Here is a 21,216-nt window from a genome sequence, read left to right on the forward strand (position 1 = left end):
AACCTGTTTTCAGGAGTTTTACCAGCCACTGCCCCCTTCTCCCCTCAGCTTGCTGGCAGATGTGGGGAAGAGAAGGTCACACACTGAATCTGGCCTTTGTAGCTAGGCACTCCCCTCACAATCCTGGGGCTCTACGTAGAATTTTGAGAGCACCCCCCAGGAGAGCAAAATAAGCAGACTTTGCTATGCCAGGAGCTGCTAGAGACTTTTCTGAAACCCAAAATAGGTATGACTCCCCTGTTCCCCCTCTCTGCTGGAACCATCCGTCTTCCAGCACTTAGCAGCACCTCCCCACCCCTACCAGGGTTTACTTGTGAGTTTAGGAAACAAAGTCCTGCCACTGCTGCTGCCCCAGGGGTGCTGCTGCTGCCCAGCTCTAACTGGGGACTTGAGTGAGCAGCTGTGCATGGTGCCAGACTCAGCTGGGGACAGTGATGGTAGGGGGCAGTTCCCCCATTTCCTCACCTGCTTCCTACATCATTCCCCTGGATATACCCCACCAGCCCAGGGTGCCACACCTTGGATTCCAGGTGTTGTGATGTCTCAGATGTCTGTGGCTGCAGGGAAGTAGAGCTGCTGGCTGGTGAGCTATGCTGTTAAAGAGGGGTGCAACCATGCCAATGCATCCCCCCAAATCTGCCCCTACTTCTACTTGTGGCAGACCTATGCATCTCAGACCACTGGCAAGTTCCCTCTCTATACAGAGACAGTTGGAATCTATGCATTAGGAAAGGAAAGTGGATTTAGGAAATGAGGTCTTCAGACCCGATCACATCCACTCCAAGCAGGCTAAAAGGCCTGAAATGACAGGGGGCCATGAAAAGCCACATATCCACAGATTCCCCAGCACAGGCACTGTGAAACAACCACAAGGACCCCAGCTACTGGAGGCAAACCCAGCTGCCAGGGCGTTTTTGGCAATGGTAGGACAAGAAGTGGGTGTGGGACCAGAGCTGCAGAGATTCTGGGCCATCCTGTGACCCACCGGACAGCTGTGATTTCAGGGGACTGGACTTCATGTCCCAGGAAGTCCCTTCCAGTCCTGTGTTCTATGTCATGGCTAATGACATAATTGCATAATTATTGCATAATTGCATTGCTATAACTATACAAGTTTAACTCCCCACTAATATAGACACTAATTTCAGTACAAGTGCTTTCTTCTAGTGTAGCTTTTGTTGCTTTCTAGGGCAATAGGAGGGTCTGGTGGATCTTGCATTGGGGGCCTCTCCAAACCCAGACCAGCTCAAGATTAGGAGAGTATAATGATAGCCTAAAGTCAGCTTTGGTCTTTCTTCCCTAGGGAAAGGGCTGGGCATCTTAGTAATGTAGCACATAATCTCACCTATAGTTTCCATCTAACGTGTGTTGTCCAAATCCTAACTTGTCAGAAGCTCCCATACAAAGCACTCTCTCACCTTGATGTGACTTGGAAACAACTGCTTGTCTATTATTAGGGCAGGTGCAATGTGGTCCTGGGAAGTATTTGAAATGGTGCCAGTCAGTGTTAATTAAGCACACTGTTGTTAGCCAGTATGGGGCTCTCTTTGTACTTTGCATTGGTTTATGTGCACAGCAGGAACAAAGGCTCGTGAAAGCACAAGTCTGCATGTTTTCTGTTACACAGCAAGCTGCCTGGTCTGAGGACATGGAATTCCACATTGGAGGCAAGCACTGGGTCTAAACCATGAAGCTGAGCTCCATATTCAAACCCAAGCCAGAGTGGGGTTAGCTTAGGTGTAACCTGGGTGCACCCAAGTATATGCTCCCCTCTCCAAATAGAAGGGATGTGTGGCCTTGCAGGAGCGCTGTGAGAGGGTTATGCAACACCAGTCTGCTCCCTCTATTCTCTATAGAATAGAGGGAGCAGACACACACACACACACACACACACACACACACACACACACACTACATATATAAATTTGTATATAGTTATACACACACACACACACACACACACACACACACTATATAAACTTGTATATAGTTATACACACACACACACACACACACACACACACGTTACATATATAAACTTGTATATAGTTATACACACACACGTTACATATATAAACCTGTATATAGTTATACATATACACACACACACACACACACACACACATTACATATATAAACTTGTATATAGTTATACACACACACACACACACACACACAACCCAAAAAGTGATATTATACAATATATACACTTGACATATAAGGCTATATACTATAATTGGTGACTAGGAAATTATACCACCACCAATGGCCTCGAACCCAGCACAGGTAAGTAACTGATCTGAAACAGGTAAGCACAAGTAAGTCCAAATAATCGACAAGTAAATATAGGTGAAGAACAAACAAATACTGGCAAACCACAGGGGGGATATCAACAAGGGATTCAACAAAACAGGTAACTATATCTATACAATATATGACAGTTAAACAACAACTCACATTAGAAATAACAAAATATAAGGCGCTACCTACACAATATGAGGTGCTTGCACACCCTTCAGTGTATCACTGTCACTGTGAGTATTGGAGACTCCCCTTTGATGCTAGGAGCCTTGGCAGTGCTCCAAAAAAGGGAGAAGGAAGAGGGCCCAGAACCTCTCAGCCCCTCACAGGCTTGCCAAGGACCCTTCCTCACAGGGCCCTCTGCTAGACCCCCACCCTTTCCCCAATAACTCACAGCTCCAATGGGCAATGTGAGGTCCTTGTCACGCCAGCTGGGGTTTGTTTCAGCTGACACAGCTGCAGGCCTCTGGCTCCTGCGGGGTCTCCAATCCCCTCGCAGCCCTGTGCCCCATTCTGGGCACTGGGGGCTCTACCTGCTGCTCATGGTTGGGGGCTCAGGCTGCCTTCTATGGCTCTGAGGCCCAGGTCCCTACCTGGGACCAGCCGCGCACCGAGAGTGCACGTGAGTCCTGGTCACGTGCCAGGAAATGGTGGACTCGAGCGGTTCCCAGGGTTGGGAACCCACTAGACCACAGCATGCCGCACTGCCGGGTCTAGGCTCCAGCCTCACACTGGGGGTTGCAGATCCGAGCTGAGCTCTCTGCACTGCTGTGTGTACCAAGTGGCTGGAGACCTGAGCTGCCTCACACAGCTCCCAGGGTCTCGCCCTGTGCGCCACACTACGCACTGACTGGGGCTGAAGCCATCCGCCGTGCCTGTCCAGTGAAAGGCGTCTTCAGGGCCTCTTCAGGGCAACAGCATCCATCCGCTGGGCTGCTCTTCCCCAGCTCTTCTTAGTCCCGCTCTCTTCTCTGTTCCTCAACGCATCTGCCCACCTGTCGGGCATGCTGTTCTTTTATCCCCTCTGGAGGCTCTACCCCTGGATTGTAAAGGGACCAATCAGGGTGAGGTGCAGCCAGTCTACAACCAGATTTGGACTCTTGGGGAGCCAGCCCCTCCCCAAGTGTTACCTGGTTGGTGGGAACAGCCTGCCAATTGGAATCAAGCTTCTCTGAGCCTGACACACGAGGCAATGACCAACGAGCCCACCACACTAGGTACAGAATTTTCCACGAGTGTGTAGTGTATTTGTACATAGGGTTTTAGATTTGCACTTCTCTCTGATTCTGAGGGACAGTGTTGTTTTGTGCAAAAAGCATTGGGCTGGAAGATGTGGGTGTTGCTCCTGGCTTTGCTACTAACCTGGTTTCTGACCTTGGGCAAGGTACCTCACCTCCCTGTGCTCCTGTTTTCTACTCTAACCCCATTGGGTTGTTTCAGATCATAAGCAATTTGGGGCCCGGGCTGTTTTTCAGTGTGCACTGTATTGTACTTGGCATGATGGAGCTCTGCTCTTGGCTGGAGACTTCTTTGGGTTACTGAGGTACAAATACCCAGAAAAGATTTTAAAGTTCTGAATAGTTCCTTCAAGAGTTAAGGTCCATCCATCCATGTAGATGCCAGCAGTGTTGACTCAAGTCCAAGCTGAAAGCCACGTCAGAAAATTTGCACTAAAATTTTCACAAAAGCAAGTTTTTTGTGAACTTTCTGTATATTCTACTTCTGGCTGAGCCAAAAATATGCTTCCTCACAGTATTTCTTCCCTTCTGCTTCTGTAGAGAGCTAGGAAATGCAGAGGCACATTATAATGACATTATATGAGCTAACTGGATGTCTGAAACTATAGACTGAGTCTGGTGAGTCTGATTTTTTTTTTTTTTTTAATTTCACTTGGGTAAAATCCTGATTTTGGAGTCAATAGGAGTTTTATTATTGACTTCAGTAGCCAAGTAGTTAACCTACGCTGTCACTACTGCTCTTAAACATAGGAGTATAGAACACAGCAGGAGTGCGTAGGCCACCAGTCCCACAAATTGCAACCGGTCACCTAATAAACATTAAGTCCAGAAGAGTCCACAACTTCCACACTTTCTTCCCCCCTCACCCTCCATTCTATACATCACAGCCACTAAGCATCCCCTGCACCCCATAACAACACTTTACCTTTACACCCAGACCTTAACTGGATGTAGAAAAAGCTCTCAAAAATGCAGTTTGATTTTCATCAGGAAGGCCTTCCACAGACACCAACCATGACTAATCCCACTGACCTGGGTCAGCTAGAGAAGGGAGCCTTTTGGAAGCAGATATTCCTTGCCCTGTGTGGAACTGGGTAACCCACTTTACGACAGTCTCCCATCATTTCTGACACCCTACAGAGGACCCTGTTTGGGGATGAAGACAGGGCAACCTTATGGGGCTGGAGCTGAGCCAGTAAAACTCAGTGTTCCATTCAGTAGGCCCAAGACATAAAGATAATAGATGGTGCCAGGGAAAGTTACAACCATAATGCGTTCCACTGAAGTGATACCGCCAGAGGACTAGGAGCACCTCAGGGCCAACAAAGAGAAACGGGCATAATCACAGAGCTGCCTTACTCTTTCCATGGGGTATGAGCCTGCAGTCCTCCAATGGAGATATTCAAGGGGCTGTAGAAGGGGGGGGAGCGTTTGAATTTTCCTCCTCTGAACCCTGACCTGGCTCAGGGAGTACTTGTACCCTTCATATACATCTCAGGGGCTTCACTGGAAATTTTGCCTGTGTGCAGTCAGGAAATGAGGATAAAGCAGCTTTCCCGCAATAATTTTGCTGATCTCCCCAAGTAGCCGAGAGGGACCTTGAAATAAATCATGTTAATTCTGCAATCTGGAAGGGGGCCCTAAGTGTTCTTCCCTACCTCACCCCATGCAAGTTCCTGTTGTGGCTTTCATGCCCTGGTGTGCGTCTCATGTTCATTCCAGCCACCCAACTCTGCTGACACCTCATGCTGTTGGAGAGACACTTCCTCCTCAGGATGATGGAAAACATTTGCCTTTTGGTCTCAGTCCCTCTGCACCCTGCCTAGGAATTTCCTGTATGTCTTAAGGGTAAAAAGAACGTGAGACTATAGCTCCTTTTTTTAAGGAATAGAGAAAGGTAGTTAGTTATGGTAGACTGAAGTCTGGCAGAAGGCAGGGTAGAAATTTCTACCCTGCCTTCTGTTAAGGCATAGATATTATAGAAGCCTTCCCCCTGCCCACCTTTTCATGTGGTCTAGATGCAGGGTTGAATCTGTTCTATGTTCAACAGATCCTGTGCTGCTGTAGTATTGTGCTGTGGGATTTTCCCCTTGCTCACCTCTTTCCCGAGCAGTGTCCCAGTTGTTTTGGGTTTTTTGTATTTTAAAACAAATAACTTTTCCATGTTCCAAGCCCCCAGGTTTTGCTTGCCCTCAGCCATATGGTCACAGGAGCAAGCTAGGTAGCTAGAGGTAGTAGCCAGGCTATTGGTGGGTCTTCTGGTCTTTACAAGAGAGTTTCTCACCTCCACAGAGATCTTGCAGCTGGTTGGAAAGGCAGAGCTGATCTGCAGCCAGTTGTGCCAGGGGCTTCCTCAAAGGGGTGATTCACCCCACAGTACTATTATGGCTAGTGTTGGGGAAAGGGTAGTTAGGTATAGTTACCCCTACAAAAAAGTTAAAAACTCAAGTTGTTGCTTATTTTTCTGCAACCCTATGGCTGGTCATGCCTAGGCTACCTGGCAATTTCAGTAAGCAAATATTTGCAATGGGGATTGAAAGCAAGGCCTGTGGTTGCATCACGCCCTGAGTGTGCATAGAGAGCCATGAGTAGGTTCCTATGGCTTGGACCTGGGATTAAGGTCCGATCATAATAGGTGGAAAAGCTACAGCACTGAAATATCCCCCAGACTGCAACAGCTTCTTCCTTTAATCCCTAAAGCCTCTTCTGAAGTGTCTGTAGATTACCACAGAAAAGTACGGCTGGAAGGAATTTCAAGATATCATCTAGAAAGCAGTCCCTTTTTGAAGGCAGAATCATTTTTGCCTAAAACAGAGAGAGTGGACACCACTGCATAATAATATGCCTCCTGTCCTTTCTATTTCTGACCTGTCTCATTTCCTTGGCAACTTGAAGTGGTGGCACCCTGCAGATTTGCAACCAGCTGCTACTTAGAGACTAAATGGTTGCCATTTGATAGGGAGCTGGCCATCTCTGCTGGGGTTCTGTATCCCTTAATTTGGGTCCTGTGTGCTGCTCCCACCACTCCTCAGCCCTGTGCAGCTTATGACCTCTAAAAGCCAATGTTCCCTTCCTAGGCACAGTACTCATCCCCAGAATGGTTGGAGAGTGATGTACTTCCATCCCTCCCTTTTGTGGCTAAATGTCCATGGTTTAGCTCTTTGGTGGATCTCAAGTCTTGGTTAATACAACCTTCCTTTAATTCCATTTCCTCCCGTGTGATCAGTGCACATGATCCATTGTCCATGGTTCACCCCACCTTTTCCCTCAGCAAAGGAAATACAATTTCCCCACTTGCTCATTCCCAGACTGAATCCAGAAAAGATGAGATATGCTTTGCCATGAACTATTTTTGTAGTTCTCTGACTTGAGTGGAAGTAGTTCATATGTATATTTTTGGTAGGCTCCATAGGAGGATGACAGTGAAAATTCCTATCCCTTCCCAGTCTATAGGAAGTGTAAGCAGACACCAGCTTTGGAGCCTGCTCAGAAAATGTTACTTCAGTTAGGCAATTCTTCATCCCTCTAATTAAATTATGGGATTGGAGCCATCTCATTCTTCACTCATCTAATGCCAAATGTGTGTTCCAAGGGAGTGCCCTCCAGTAAAGAGAACACTGCCTGTACTCAGTGCTCTGCACCAACCTAATGAAGACCATTCAGTCTGCTGCAGTCATGCCTTTATTGTACTGCATTGCTGACAGGTTGCGTTGGAAGGTGTGGGCTTCTTGAATGACAGTATCTGATCTACATTTCACCAGGTTAAGTCACCTAGTTTGCGTGCACAACTGTTTCATTGCTTAATATTTCATTTAAATATGTTGGACTTGCACCATTCTTTCAGATGCCATCCTGCATATGAAGTCTGTCTCTTGCAGAAAGATCATTCATACAAGAAAGTAATTAACTCATTTTCCCATAGCAGGTCTTTAGACCAAATCACATCCTGCCTCCTATTGCCTAGTTCCTGCTTCAGATTCTTAGCAAGCACCTGGGGACTGAAGCCTGCTTGGAGACTTAGCCCTTCTTTAGGTACACAAGCATTTGGCTCTAGACAAGTCTGAGCAGGTATCTGGTAACAGCCGGTTCATAGATTTCATTGATTTCATAGACATTAGGGCTGGAAGGGACCTTGGAAGATCTTCAAGTCCAGCCCCCTGCCCCAGGGGCAGGAAGTCAGCTGGGGTTATAGGAGCCCAGCAAGATAAACATCCAAATGTCTCTTGAAGGCATTCAAAGTAGGTGCTTGCACCACCTCCGGCAGCAGGCTATTCCAGACCTTAGGGGCTCAGACAGTAAAGAAGTTCTTCCTTAGTTCATGCTGGAAATACTTGTTATTATAGGCGTTAGCAAAGTTCCTGTGTGCTTCATTATCATTGTTCTTATCAATAGGAATAATTTGCCCTGTGGTAGCTCTTAGAGGGCTACAGCAATCCAAGGCCCTGTTGTGCTACATTCTGTATAACCAGAGTAAAGCACAGTCTGAAAGAATGGAAGGGGAAACTGAGGCACAAAAAAGGAAGTGATTTGACCAAGGTCATAGGCAAAGCTGGGAGTAGAACCCCACTCTTACTGAGCATGGTGCAGTGCATAAAGGAGGCCTGAGTGTCATATGGCACTACCTGTGCTTTATGTCCCTGGTAGGGAAACAAAAATAGTAGCATCAAGTTTGCTATGTTTGAAGGAGGGAGTCATTTACTGAAAAAGCTTGTTTATTTGGGTGTGACTGGATCAGAACAAATGCATAGCAATTTTTGTCCCAATTCTACCATCAAGCCAGAAGTGAAAGCATTTGGAGTGGGTGTTGTAGCAAGTTCAGCTTTATAGCTGATAAGTAGGTTGAATATGATTGTTGTGTCAAAGCCTGTCTGGATAACAGAAGCAAAATTGATTGAAACAAGAAGCGGTCATAGCAGCCCACAAAAGAGGAAGCCCTGACAAATGAAAAAGAGTTCACTGACCTTTACTTTGATTTGATTTAGTTTCTGCTGATGACGATCCTCTTTGCTTCCTCTTACAGCGAGGATGGAGCTAAACTGTGCTCAGTGGTGGCAAATGACAAAACAAGGAGCAGCGGTCTCAAGTTGCAGCAAGGAAAGTTTAGGTTAGATACTAGGAAAAACTTTCTCGCTAAGAGGGTAGTAAAGCACTAGAACGTGCTTTAAGACCAGGGTAGACAAAGCCTTGGTTGGGATGATCTAGTTGGAAATAGTCCTGCTTTGAGCAGGGGGTTCACTAAATGACCTCTTGAGATCCCTTCCAACCCTAATTTTCTATGACTTGATGATACAAGTTGCCCCTGGCCAGACAGGTGTCTCCAGAGCACTTATAGAGGAATTCTTGCTGGGCCCAAGTTGGTCATTAATAGAGACTTGGTTGGTTTCTCATCTTAGAATTCAGCATTTTACCAGAAATGTCTCCAGGGAAATAAAGTGCTATAAAGTTTCTCTGCTTTCATCCCCTGCCACAGAAAAGGCCCAATCATGCTGAGAAAGGTGGGTTACCACCACTAGTTAGCAAGCCAGTTCAGTTGCAGCAGTTCAAAGCATGTGTAAACACACAGTTAAAAAGGGGCTGACAAGAGAGCAGCTCTGGGCTTGTGAAGCAGCCGATGAATTTGAGGAGACTGATGTAGGCAGAAGATGGAACCCCAAGAGCCTTGGTCATCTGTGGAGGTTCCATCTTTGGCCTACATTAGTCAGTCTGCCTACATATTGGTTGGGAAATCACAATGGATTTTTTTTGTTTTGGAATAGGTTAACCAGGATTGAAGTATTTTGCTTTTTTCTGCTGAAAAAAAGCATTTTGTTTCTGGTCAGTTCAGCATTAATCTATGTCTGTCTAAACTACCAAATTGCTTCAAGTAAATGATAATTTAGGTGTCTTATTTCCAATTCACCTGTATGGGCTGTTGTCACTGGCTGGACCAAATATCCCATGAGACACTACAGTCTCTGTCCTGACTGAACCAGCTGAGTCGCATGACCCTAATCTCTCTCTCTCTCTCTCTCTCTCTCTCTCTCTCTCATGGGGTTGGGCCTGCTGTGTGCGGGGGGGCAAGGGGTCAGGCCTGCCGCAGTGGTGGGCCTGACCCCTCATACCCGGACCTGCCCCCAGCCCCTCTCCACAATTAAAAAAAGATAAGCTCCCAGCCTGTGCTCCCCAATCACAACCATGAAGCAGGGGCTGGGAGTTCCCTGCTGCCAGGGCAGGGGGACATTTGTCCCTGCCCAGGCTCTGGTAGTAGAGCCTGCCCCAGCAGCAGGCAGCTCCCGGGGCAGGGAGCAATCTCCCACACTCCGCTGCCTGGCTGACTGGAGCACATTTGCTCCTGGTTGGTGTTCTATATGTGCAGTACTGCGCAGTAAGTAATTGGGAGTAAATGTACTACTTGTATTTGTAGGTAGCAAATTTACTATCAGTTACTACACAGTAATTGGCTCTAATCTCAATTAAAGTATCTCATTTAGATGTGCCCAATATGAACAAAATAAGGAATATGATCAAACTTCTTTCATGTACATAACTATGTCCCCATTGAGGAGTAATCAGAGGTATAGTTCTCTTCAAAAGGTCATAGGTTCTTACTGTGTTATTTACTAATTCCTACTTCCCACTGTACTTCCTACTTTCCAGCTGCCAGGCTGCAATTGGAGGAACTGTTTCTGCTGCATTGAGCACATAACCAAGCTGGGGGTGGGGGAGGTAGGGGCAGCTAAAGACTGCAGATATCTCTGTTTCAGCAATTGTTGTTTTTTTTTTGTTGTTGTTTTTTTTAACTGCAAAGGCAATACTGAGTTTATTTGTAGCTAGATTTACCTCTGTTGGCAGAGTATCACTTTCTCCAGCCATGCTGATCAAATGGTATGAATTGGTTTTTCTGTCTGGGTCTTTGGAGTAGACTGAACCTGAATGGTCTTTTCTCATACCCTCTTTTGCTAATCAGTTTTTATGGTCTTCAGCACTGACGATGTGTAGGGGGTGCACATGCAACCCCTGCAATTGGCCATTGCTGCTGGTGGCACCTGCGGGTGGTCACTGTTTGCCACACCATCCCCTCCCTGCAGCCATCAACACTGCTGCTGCCGCCTGCAGGAGCTCCCCACTCACCGCCACCACGCCGTTGCCGCTACCACATGCAGGCTGTCGCCGTGCCCCTTCAGCCTCCAGGGGCATGCATCATTTATGCTCTTCAGCAAATACAAATCACATCCCAGCTCCTATCAGGCCATGCAGAGACAAGCTTCCTTCGCCAGTTTGCAGAACAAGCTGATGCTTCATCTCTAAGTTGAAGCAATGCCCTTTGGCATCTACTATTTGGCATCATAATTGGAGCACTGTCATGGATGGGTATAAACTGTTCAGGAAGGACAGGCAGGGGAGAAGAGGACGTGGAGTTGCACTTCATGTAAAAGAGCCATATTGCTCAGAGCCCTGGTATGAAGCTGGAGATAAGCCTGTCAAAAGTCTCTAGGTTAGGGTCAGAGAAGAAAGCAACAATGATGATGTCATGGTGGTGGTCTGCTAGAGACCACTAGACCAGGAGGAAATAGTGGACAAGGTCTTCAAACAGCTAGCAGAAGTTTCCCTATCACAGGCCCTGGTTCTCAAGGGGGACTTCAGTCACCTTGACATCTGCTGGAAGGGCAATACAGCAGTGCACAGGCAATCCAGAAAGTTTTTGGAGAGTGCTGGGACAACTTCCTGGTGCAAGTGCTGGAGCAACCAAATAGGGGCCATGCTCTTCTTGACCTGCTGCTCACAAACAGGGGTGAACTGGTGGGGAATGTACTAGTAGATGGCAACTTGGGCAGCAGCGACCACAAGGTGACTGACTTCAGGATCCTGAGGAAAGGAAGGAAGGACAGCAGCAGAATAAGGACCCTGGACTTCAGAAAAAAGCAGACTTTGACTTGCTTAGGACAGCTTTTCACAACCAGTGTGCTGCAGCACACTGGTGTGCTGTCAGGCACATCCAGGTGTACCACAGCATTTTGGGCTGGAGCCATACCTCCCACCTGGCTGGAGCCATGCCCCTTGCCTGCTGTTGCAGCTAGACAGACGAGGCGGTGGGGCATGGCTCCAGCCAATGATTCAAACACTGCACCACCAGCTTCCCACTGCTTGCCCCCCCCCCCTTCCCTGGTCTGTGACATCTAGCTGCTTGCCATCTGATCCCCTCCCTCCTTGCCTCCTGCTCCATGGTGTTCAGCTGCTCACTACCCCCTTTCCCCTCTCCCCCCGCCAACTCCCATCTGCAGCATTCAGCTGCTCGCTACCCTTCCACCCTCCTCCATCCCCTGCAAGCAGCAACTCCAATTGTGCTCAGGCCATCCTGACTTCGTCCCTGCATGTCCAGGAACAGTCACCATGGATTCACCAAAGCCAAATCATGCCTGACCAAACTGATTGCCTTCTATGATAAGATGACTGGCTCTGTGGATGTGGGGAGACCAGTGGATGTGGTGTACCTTGATTTTAGCAAGGCTTTTGATACCATCTCCCACAACATTCTCACAGGCAAGCTAAGGAAGTACAGGCAGGATGAATAGACTGTAAGGTGGATAGAAAACTGGCTGGAGCATCAGGATAGGAGAGTAGTAATCAATGGCTCGATGCCGAGTTGGCAGCCAGTATCAAGCGGAGTGCCCCAGGGGTCAGTCCTGGGGCCGATTTTGTTCAATGTCTGCATCAGTGACCTGGAAAATGGCATAGAGTGCACCCTCAACAAGTTTGCAGATGATTCCAATTTGTGCTATTCAGAACTGGTGAAGCCACATCTGAAGTACTGTGTTCAGTTTTGGCCCCCCAGTACAGAAAGGATGTGGACAAATTGGAGAGAGTCCAGTGGAGGGTGACAAAAATGGTGAGGGGGCTGTGGCACATTACTTTTGAGGAGAGGCTGAGGGACCTGGGCTTATTTAGTCTAGAAACGGGAAAACTGAGTGGGGATTTAATAGCAGGCTTCAAGTACCTGAAGGGGGGCTCGAAAGAGGATGAAGCTAAACTGTTCTCAGTGGTGGCAGATGACAGAACAAAGAGCAGCAGTAAGGGAAGTTTAAGTTAGATATAGAAAGAATTTTCTCACTAGGAGAACAGGTTACCCAATGAGGTTGTGGACTTTCTATCCTTGGAGGTTAAGACCTGACTAGACAAAACTTTGGTTGGGATGATCTAGTTGGGGATGGTCCTGTTTTGAGTAGAAGGTTGGACTCTATGACCTCCTGAGGTCCCTTCCAACCCTAATTTTCTATGATTTTATGATTCTATTTTCACCTGTGCCATTTGTAGAATTAACCTGAATGATTGGGAATTGCCAACTCCTTGCCCAGGTGCCGTTGCTGTGTGTCAAGTGCCATGTCCTCTTCCTACCTGTTCTCCACCTACGTTAAATAATAATATTATTACTATAAGAGTCCTGTAATACTAACTGACAGAAGCGGTGCTTGCAAATTCGGGGCCAGCATTGCCTGTGCATTCTGTCAAATGCACAACAGACATTGATAGCATTGAAATCACACAGAAGGAGTGGGAGGCAAGCACTGAAAAATTTGAGATTGGCAATCAAATGTTTATCCTGCGCATTGCACGTCACAGGCAATGAATGTAGCTCAGCCAAAAGCAGAGTGATGATAGAAGCTGTTTGCTTTCAAAACTGGACTGGCAAGTGCATATTAAATTACCTGCATGGAGAATAATGTTTATCCGTAAATCTTATTAACAGTGTGCTGTAGTAATGTAGATGTGAGGGGAAATAAAAACAAAAACAAAAAACACAGGGAGGCAGCAGTTTCTGAATCATAAAGAAGGAAAGAGCAGAGTGTTGGCTAAGAGCTTGGCATGCCATAAAAGAGGGTCACATTCAAGGATTATATGTAAGGGCTTGGCAATGTGAGGAAATCAACCAGAACAGATATTGCAGGATTGCTCCCCAGGTGGGTACTCAATTACACAGTAAAAGTGATTTGGTCCTGAAGGGAGCACCCTGCTTTGGAAATACACTAACTATTCTGGACAAAAGTGATTTCTGTTCTGGAATAGACTTGCCTCCTGGAAAGCGATTTAGGAATACATGTGTGTCAATATTCGCACTAGACATTTTCCGTGTATAGACAGTCTCTGATGGGAAAGGGAGTCTTGAATTTAAAATATCACCTATATTTGATGACTGAAGCACTCTCCAGAATCTTAAATCAGAACTTTGAGAGATTAAAGTAGGTATGAATTGTGTCAAATACTTTAAATATTTTGTAGTTTTTAACTCTGCATTTTGGGACTTGTATAGCTCCACTGACTACAATGAAGATATTAATGTTTACGTGCCTTACGGAGTATTCTGAGGATAAATACAGAAATGTATGAGACCTCCTCAGATAAGCAGTGATGGAATGAGTTTCCATGTATGAAGCAGGGATCTCTCCTTTGTTGTTAAGGAGTTGCTCTTTTTGTAAATGCTCTCTGTGGTTAATGGAGATCATCTGTAACAGATTTGCCCCAGTGCCTTGAGTGCTTTCTGCTGGTTTTGTAGGACCAGCAGCAGCAGTTAATTAGTAAATGCAACAGAGCACTACAAGCCAACCTAGATCCTAGCTCACAGATGGACAACCTGCCTGCCGGATGCTTGGGGCATTGACTTTGCCTGTGATCATGGACACGCACCTGCCTAGGCAGTGCCCTTTGGCATTTTCTGCCAGCATGCTTCTTTGTGAGTGTAACATGGGTAGGCAGAATAGGAATGAGGTGGTAGAATTGGAAAACTGGCTGTGTGACATGGACACACACACACACCAAAGCATAGCCGGCAGCTCTGATCAGGTTTGCATGCCCTGACAGCATGTGGGTTGGAGAGCTTGGGGTTTTGTAGAGTTTGCCAGCAGGCTGTTGCTCTTCCCACCCTAAGTACTGAAGCTAAGTGGCAGTCTCTTTCACCTACCCTGAGGAGGATCCATCTATAAAGGTTTTTTCTGCTCAGAGACTGGCACTGTTCCACCAGTTAAGGCTGTTTCTGCCAAGAGCAGTAGGTCCTGACTGGGAGCTGGAATGGGGCAGTTTTTTTAGCAGGCATTTTCCTTCCTCAGACTCACCAGCAAAACACATTAGTGGCTGGCTCTTGCAGCAGCCTCCTGCAACACCACCTGATTTGGTCAGGTTTCTTCCTTTAAACTTCCTCACTCTGAGTTGGAGGGGAAGGTGTTGGCAGGATGAGAAATCATGCCTGGGGCACTCTATTTTCCTGGGAGCATGGGAAAGGGTTTTACAGACAACAAACACTACCCTATGACAAGTTTCCAGCTGTCTTTTGTCCATTTACCAGAAACAGCATCATGGATATATGGAGGCTAAAAAACTCACCTTTAGCTCTCTGCTTGCCCAGAATGGCCTCTTCCGTTTGTGCCCAGACAGAATTTTCTGTTTCCCCAGCAAGGGAGATATGGGATAAAGATTATTATCCTGAGAATCCTACGAATATACAAGGTCATTGTCCCATTTAAAGTGCCTGCGAAGTATCTGATTTAACGCTTTGCCCCAGGACAATCAAGGCTAATTGGAGTTAATTGCCATTCAGGATGCATGTGTAAATGATTGTCCCAGCCTTTTTTGATGCCAGACAGAACCTGGGACACCCAGTTCTATATTTTTAGCCAGTTTTCCTTTCTAATTCAGTCTACAGTTTCCTCTTAGGTTTGCTCTTATTGGCTTGCCCCTTATTAATCCGTTTGTATCCCTAAAATCATCTCCCCTTTTGGTTATGGGCTGTTATTGCATTCTTCTCATGTTTCTTGTCCCCCCCACCCCTCAACACCACACCACCCCAACAACTTTACAGGCCAGATCTTGGGGTCCAGATGAACCAATCTAGGTGCCGGACTCAATGTACTAAACTTCTCGCTACCCAGATTCTAGGATTGGCTCAGCTCTTGGTGTAATTCAAAGCAACCTAAAAGCTGTTGTCAGTTATGTTTGTAGAAACAGTGATCACTGTCTGAGGGGAGTTAGAGTGCAGTGCATGCCAAGGTGCCCTGGAACAACCTGGATACCCAGCACCCTAGACGTACCCTAGACTGGGTAGACTGCAATCACCAGAAGAAGAATCACTGGCTGCTCCATTGGGACACCCTCCCAGCCTTGACCACAGCAGGGCAAAAGCACCAGGATCTGGCCCATATATTTCTTTCTTCCCTTTTGTGTGTTCCTCTTATTTTGTCCCTTTCCCCTTTCTGAGGGCCAGGGTGTGGCTGAGTACTGCAGTCATGAAGAGAGGAAATGGGAGGAACTCCTTCCTGCACAGTCATGCTGCATGTAGAGGACAGGGGCAGCATGCCCAAAATCTACTCTTCCCCTGGAAAACAAGTGGATGCAAGAAGGGAGAGAAAAGCAGTGAGTCAGAGTGGAGGCTTGATCCAAGTCTTCCTTCCCCAGCTACCAAAGCTGAGTGGATGAAAAGTGGTGAATGATTGGGTCTAATAATGGGTTGACATGACATCCTATTTCTGCCTGTCCTGTTTAAAACAGGAATTCACTCTCCAAACCAAAATACCTTACTGGAGCTGCTTCTGGGGTGGGTGAGGTACTTGCTGGCACAGAATTAATGTTGAGAGAGAATGTGATGAATGGTATTTAAGTCTCAGTGACTTAAATGCATCCCCAGAATGGGAAAGCACAGAAGGCCCTTTCCCCATGACTCTGGAGAAGCTGTCAAAGAGTGAAATGCACAGTAGCACAGGGTTAAGGGAAAGTTAAGCTGAAAACAAATATCCTTCCCTTGAAGTGGGTCAGAGCCAGTCTGTCAAGGGAAGGATTGCCAAGGTCCTGTTTGATTGTGGGTCCTGGCCCCAGGACCACACAGGAGTCTCCAACCAGCCCTAGTGGGTCCCTGGACTGAGACTTAAAATTGAGTCTCAGCCCTAGGACCACTCTGGAGTCTTGAACTGGTTCTGGTGACAGCCCAGGGCTGCAAACAGATAACAGCTACTTGTAACGAATTCTGTCTCCAAAATCAACTGATTTTTGGTCTCAGTTCTGGGATGTCACCAGAGCCAGGTCAAGACTCCAGTATGATTGCATTGGAACTGGTTAAACATTAATGTGTGACTGCTCAGAAAACTTTCAATGTCACTTTAATCCTTACTATAATCTAAATATAACACATGTTAAATGTAATGTTTAACAAGGTCTATAGATCTTATGGCTAGAGGGGACCACTATGATCACTTCACAGTGGTAAAGGTCATAAGCGGGGTTGTATTCGAATGCTGGAGTGTGAATCCCCCTCTGATCTTTCAGTTCCTCTCCAGAGATTAAATCAGAAAGTCTTCTTTTCAATTTCTGGTTCAGATATGACCAAAATACCTCTTATGTCTCGTTTATGAGATGGGGCCTACTGAGATTCCAGATGTTGACATCAAAAAGAATAGATTCAAACAAAACAATGGGGGAGGGGGGAGGGAGAATGCTTACGTTTTCTGGGTTCCTACCCTTCTCCTTTCCAGCATTGAAATGTCATTAAAATTTGACCAGCTTTGTGAGTGGTACCAGAAAATGTTCTCTTAATAACCTCCAGTGACTTTCATGGAGCTGTAGCAGTTTCTACCAAGTATGAATGTTACCCTGACTATACAATCAAATTAAGCAGACGTGAGGGAGCAATAAAAAGTGTCCAGAGTATAAAATGTAAAAATAAAAGCACTCTTCCAAAGTCAGCTACCATTCTGTCAGAATGCACTGTGCATCATGGCTAGCATGGAAGCAAACGCACTGAATGCTGATGAACGGCTGTCACTCCAAGCCCATTCCCATTCCTTGCTAATTAGTATCCCCTGGGTGTGTTGCCACCACCACTTCTACTGCCTGATTCCAGTAACAAGCAAGGTTGAGATACTGGACAGGTGGCTTTGTGGCCTGGTGTAAACACAGACTATTCCAGGCATGGAGAGTGGATATTATTGCCCTACTTGTTAGGCTAAACTGTCATTGCAATCACCCATTCATCTAGCATTTCCCAGTAACAGTTTAGGATGCTGCCCCACTTATCATGCTGTTACATCTTTGTGATGTGACATGTTTTCTTCCTCTCTCTTTCACAGACTTCATAACTACTGAGGAAACAGAAGTTAAGATGAGAACAGGGGAAAATGTTTGTTTGCATCACTCTGCGGGAGCTTGCTATTAAGTCTCACTTTAGCGGTATGCTATTCACACCACATTAAGTATGAAGGTCACATATGAGTCTCTTGCGGGGTGTCCTTACTGAAGCAAAACCATCTTGTTGGTGTGCACCTCACAGCTGCGTAGTAGTTCAGCATTGGCATTCAGATAAATCTATTTCAAGTCTCTAAATTCTGGAAGAGGGATGGTGGCGAATAGCGGACAGTCTCATCTCTAGCAGAGAGTGATGCTTCGCATGGGTCAGCTGTTTGACCAAGAAGGCAACAGCTTATTTCTTTGTTTGGATAAGATCAGGGCCTTAGCTAGGAATGTGACATTGTTACACACACTGACTCCCACCTTCTCACATATAGCCATAATTTACCATGACAGATGGGCCATTGCACACACAATATGATCACCAGTGCCATGATCGTACATCACTGTGTGACACCATGTACAGAAAGGGTGCCAATAGAGATAGAGACATCTAGCAGTGTGTTAATAAGTTTGGCTGAATGGAGGTGACACTCGCTTATTCCTAAAATGATTTTTAGAGCTGTGTGAAACATAGGGGGCTTAGATTGCTCCTATCCTGAAAATCAATCGGTGTATTTAGAGTGGGAGTTTCAAAGGTACCTAGATCATTTTAAAGCATGTTTCCCTTCCTAGAAATCCAATTAACTTTAAATGGGACATTTACTGTGAAAACATCATACATTTTTAAATATTTTACATGATTTTTTGTGTTACTTAGGACACGTAGACTGACCAGCTCAACAGCTACACAAGAAGTAGTCTGGGTGTCAGGGGCCCTAATGGGCAGCCCAACCTGGGCTAATGTCTGGGGCTTGGACTGGCAGCCCTACCCCAGCTAATGATTCCAGATGCCACGGATAGGGCCTCTTGATTGGCAGCTGGGGAGGGCAGCCTTCCTAGTTAGTTCCATCTATGGCAGCAGGTTAGCCAACAGTTCCTTTGAAGGTGTGCTCTAGTAAGCCGCTCTGAATCTTGCATTTCTGGTTTCTGACCCCCTGTTTGGCCTGGACTCTGGTTTTTGGATTTCCCTTGGGATCTGGTACCTTGGTATCTTGCTCCTGAACCTTGACTTGCCTTGTGTTTTGGACCTTGCCTCTGGATTCCCCCCCTGGATCGCTAGTGTAGTCTCAGATTTCTGACCCTTGTCTCAGCTGGTGTTTTGGGCTTTGCCCCTTGCTCTTGCATTACCCCCATGGCCTAATAATTGAGCTAGACTGCCCTCGCTTCCCATCCTTACAGTAGACTGGTGAAAATGACTGGAATATTTCCTCCTATGTACGTGCACACACATGCATGCATTTTTGGTTGTAGAAATGTCAGAGAAAATGTGTATCAACACGTCAACCTTGTTAACCAAGGCTGAAGCTACTTTAAAAAAACAGCTACAAAAGTGAAAGCTCATCATGTGTTTCTTTTCTACCTCCCCCCATTAAAATTTAACATGAAAATTAAAAAAAAATGTTTAAAGAAAAAATGATATCTGAGTATGTTAGACCAATTTCTGCTTCCTGAGAATTTCACATTGCAGTTCCTATTTTCCCAGACCTCACTGAGACTATCAGCCAAAACAACAAAATTTTGCATGGGGTATTCTTTTCAGCATCCTATAGGAAAGGCTGCTGTTTCCAAACACATCTGCCCTACTTGCATGTTATACAGATACTTTATCAGCATTGCATTCCTTTGTGACTGTGCCTAAAAATTGTTAAAATATTAAAGGGGCAATTCCTTGAATTCTTTATCCTCTTGGGAAAAGTGACTACTATGCCCAGCTGTCACAACCCAGGAGGATTCTTGTGCATGTATTTGTTGTTTATTAACAGGAACTATAACAAGTAGAATGGGCCCAAATCTAGTATCTGTGTAGATCTATATTTGAATACCATGCTCTGCTCTCGGTGCCATTGTAAATGCAGAGTAATTACACCTATTTCACTGGAGTTAATGAGGTATGTTCCAGGGAAGCTGACAGAAGAACTTTATCCTGCTATTTGAAAAGATTCGATAAATAGCCCAGATAATTAAAAAACCAAACGTGATGGATTGAAAACTTGATCTGGATTTGAGAGTTCACAAAACTCATGGAGCGCACCCACACAAGCAAGCACGTGCACCTGCCGCAGCTCAAATAGAAGCGGTGCGTATTTGAACTGGGGCTTTTTGCCTTGGCGCACGTGCTCGGGCATGCACTTTGTTGTGGAGCAAATTGTGCCGCTTGGGGCAACCCTGCCTGGCTCCTCCCGGATCTGCAGCCAGGGGAAGCTAGAGCCCGGGGCCAGCACCTGTGCTGTCCCCAGTGGTATAAAAAGCTGCCCTGTCCTGGCCCCATCAAAACAAAAAGTTTCCCTGGCAAGCAGCTCAAGGCTACTCACTCTCAGGAGCTTCTGGGGGCGGCTTCCATGGAGCCATCACCACAGGCGTGTATGTGGCAAGCTTCATGGACACCCCAGTCTCCTGCCCCCTCTGTGGGCAGAGGGAGACCCTGGTGCACATGACCCTTGAGTGTGCCAAGCTGCAGCCCCTCCACCTCCACCTCCAGAGCCTCCTCTTGAGGTACTGGTTGAATTTCACCCCCCACCTTTTTGATTTTGGTCACCCCATCCGTGGCCCCACCAAGTCCCAGGACCTCCTGATCAATCTCCTCCTGGCCCTGGCCAAGTGGGCGCTGTATTTGACTAGGAAGGAGGCTCTGGCCAGGAAGGTGCCTGGAGATTGTGGGGCCATTTTCCTCTCACTTGTCCGTGCTTGTCTCCAGGCAGAGCACCAGTGGGCAGTGTCCACCAGCTCCTTGAATGCCTTTGGGAACCAGTGAGTGCAGCCTGGGGGGCTCTGCTCAGTGTCCTCCTCAGGTGTACTTATTTTCACGTTTTGACTCTGACCCACACAACACTCCTATCCTGTTTTTTGCCTTTGTTGTCCCAAGAATTCTGTTGCATCTTTCATCCATTGGCCCCACACAGTAGGAGCTATTAGTTAGCCAGGTGGGCCTTAGAACCCATGGTACTTGAAGGATACAAATTTGACAGGAGCTTCTGGGGCCCAGCTACTGGGTACCTGGGGACACTACCCCTTGTGCCAGCTGGACTACAGCAGCAATATCCCAAATCCATTTTTAAAAATACCCCCAAATCCATGTTTTTCCACAATTAAAACAAAAGACCACTCTACGCGCACGCGCGCGCACACACACACACACACACACACACACACACACACACCCCCTCTAGAGAGAGAGAGTGAGCGATCAGTTGGGCAATTCTTTATTGGTATATTTACAATGTTAAAGCAAAGTGCAAGCCTACCAGTGTCTCTATCATCATGATAAAATAAATTCTAAATACCTATATGTGTTGATGTGTACTTTTGGTTTTCTTCGCACATGATGGGTGTGTGATGGGGAGATGTGGTATTTGCAGGAAGGGTGTGGGGGAAGGTGGGTGGGTCTGTGTGAAGGGATGTGGGTTGGTGTGTGCATAGGTGTGGGGCAATTTGC

General features: G+C 46.5%; 1 long non-coding RNA gene across 1 annotated transcript in view; it reads left to right on the top strand.

The window, feature by feature from the left end:
- The first annotated feature begins 15,772 nt into the window (after positions 1–15,772).
- LOC112548651 overlaps positions 15,773–21,216 on the top strand; it is a 13,944-nt gene continuing 8,500 nt past the window's right edge. The window contains exons 1-2 of the long non-coding RNA XR_003092308.1: positions 15,773–15,917; positions 17,624–17,723. This is a non-coding gene — a long non-coding RNA (uncharacterized LOC112548651). The remainder of the gene's footprint in view (positions 15,918–17,623; positions 17,724–21,216) is intronic.

Source organism: Alligator sinensis, unplaced genomic scaffold (assembly GCF_000455745.1).
Source record: "Alligator sinensis unplaced genomic scaffold, ASM45574v1 scaffold233_1, whole genome shotgun sequence".
In the NCBI taxonomy this organism is placed as follows: Eukaryota; Metazoa; Chordata; order Crocodylia; family Alligatoridae; genus Alligator; species Alligator sinensis.